The sequence below is a fragment of the Morone saxatilis genome, unplaced genomic scaffold, assembly GCF_004916995.1.
Source record: "Morone saxatilis isolate NCDOM2014 unplaced genomic scaffold, NCSU_SB_2.0 Contig14, whole genome shotgun sequence".
In the NCBI taxonomy this organism is placed as follows: domain Eukaryota; kingdom Metazoa; phylum Chordata; class Actinopteri; family Moronidae; genus Morone; species Morone saxatilis.
The window spans coordinates 8498255-8500998 of NW_023339696.1; positions in this window are offsets into that span (position 1 = coordinate 8498255).

The window sequence follows — 2744 nt, forward strand, 5'->3', positions numbered from 1 at the left end:
CATAATCAAAGAAGAAGTGGGTTTACTTCCTTATTTTTGTGAATGGAAGAAGAAAGAAGCAGTCATGGCGTTGGCTGTAATCGAAAAAACCACCAGAAAATGCCATGAAATTGAACGAGCCCTCACACAGGGGATTTGTGGAGAGAGAGAACGTCGTTCTATTGAAAACTGTGAAAGAAATCTCGGAAGAATTGAACATTTGCTATCACCAGACACAAATAATGAACTCAAAAGCAGTTTGGCTGAACTGAAAACTCTAGTAGACGCAAATTTTCATGCTGGGGAAGACCGACGTTTCTCTGCCAGGCGCATTAGTTCAGGTGAGTCTGTTTATCACTGCATTCATGTATTATCATATGCATTAACGTTAAGGGGGAAATCCGGCCATTTTTAACATCTATATTGGTTTAGTGAGGCTCACCATAGACTGTAGCTGTAGGAAGCAAAAAAAAAAAAACTACACAAAATTATCCGACTCAAATAGTGTAGGAAAACAGTATAACCTTTGTGTTTTTGCAGCAGTCGCTAGCTTTGTTTACTTCCGGAAGACAAGGTAAACAGAGCTAGCAGACTGCCTGCAAAAACACAAACCATAAAACGATCTTTTACCTAACTGGAAGGCTATAACTAAGAAGTAAAAAGCCTGTCCCAGTTGCATAATGTTAAAACAAAATGTATATCTTCACACAAATGAATTATGTTTAGCAATAATTCTTTATATTTATTGATTTACTGTATGCTATGTATCCATGTGCTTATTTATGCAATCGTCAAATGTCTTACTACCACTGTTATGTCCACTGGTCACAGCAATAAATACTGTATTTTTGCAATTCTACAAGTCTCTCCATTTCTAGTGTAGTCTACTGGCCTATTCATTAACAATATGCAATTTCAATGCATGTATGAGAATTGGTATGCAGATATATACTATAAATTACAAAAAATAAACAGTCCAGTGCTGCTTAAACACTTAAACTTAGTTGACTTTTTCTTTTTGTAGGGAGAAGAGGCCGACCAGCCATTGATGTTACCAGAGAACACATTGAATTTCTGCTGAAGCAAGGCCATACAATTGCTAAAACTGCTGAAATACTGGGATGCTCCTCATCATTTCTGTACAAGAAGTCCAAGTTGATGGGTATACCTGTTAGAAGTATGCTGTCTGCAATAGATGATGGTGAACTAGAACAACATGTGAGGCAACTTCAGAGCCAATATCCTAATTCTGGAAATGAGGTAATTGGTGGTCTTTATCTTTAGGCTGTATTTAATTCACATTTGTGTGCCATTGTTTTGTGAATATCATGTCAATTTAGATCTTTTCCAAAATCTGTTTCAGATGATAAGAGCCCTGTTGCGCGCACAGGGTGTGCTTGTTACACGGTCCAGGGTGCGTGAGATGTTGACACGGGTGAATCCTACTGCTGCTGCAAGGAGATGGAGCCGGACAGTTGCAAGACGAGTTTATCATGTACCTTACCCCAATAGTTTGTGGCACATTGATGGGAACATGCGTCTCATAAGGTTATTATTACCAGACTTGTCATACTTTTTTATATTTTGAAAAGAACTTTAGCAAAAACTGGAGTTTACAGCTATATTGTTTCCAGACTACTGTCAATAGTATTGTCATTTTCAAATAATATTTGTTTTTCAACCTTTCTAGATGGGGCTTTGTGATTCATGGTGCAATTGACGGATACTCCCGTCTAATTACTTACCTCAACTGCAGCACAGACAATCGTGCAACAACCGTGCTTTCTCAGTTTTTGAAAGCAACATGCCTCTATGCCCTACCTTCAAGAGTCAGATCTGACCATGGTGGTGAAAACATCCTTGTGGCTTTATTCATGCATCTAGTTCAAGGACTTGAACACAGAGGTTTCATAACCGGTCAATCAGTTCACAATCAGAGAATTGAACGCCTTTGGCGTGATGTATTTTTGCATGTGTTGCAGCACTTTTACCTTGTGTTCTACTCCTTAGAGGATTCATTGGTTCTAAATCCAGATGATGATGTCCACAGACTTTCACTGCATATTGTTTATCTTCCTGAGATTCAAAAAAGACTGGAGCAGTTCAGACAGGCCTGGAACCTCCATCCGTTGCGAACAGAAAACAATCGCACACCAACTCAACTCTGGACAGAGGGCATGCTCAAAAACATTGCAACAGACAGCACAGCTGTCAACAATGTGTTTGGGGAAAATCCCTACAGCAACCAAAACATTGATGCCATCCTGGCGCAGTATGGAATTCAAACACTGCCTACACTTGATGAGGAAGAGTTCCCAGCTGTTAATGTAGAGCCACCTCAACTCATCCTCACTCAGCAACAACAGACATCTGTACACAATGCAATCCAACACTTTTCTGATCTGAAGATAAAATATCAGGCTTGCTGTACTGCAATTGTCAGTATTTTGCAAACTCCGGTATAGTCCAATTCCAAGCCCAGAGACAAGTTTATTGGCTGCATATATTATCCAGGAGGGAAAGACATTCTTAGTTTCAACAGCTGTAAGTAATATTTTCTGTTAAAATAAGGCGGTGCAGCTGATGGAGCTAATGCCAGGTGTGCTAGATTTGTGGGTGCCACTCCAGACATTGGCAGTAGCTAACAGCACTGTTTGTGTTGTGTTTTATTGTCTTATTTTGTTGTGGTATTGTTGGCTGACAGTATTTGTATTGTTCCTTTCTACTCCCATTGTGTTATGATTTGTAGAAAAAGTGAAAAAGCG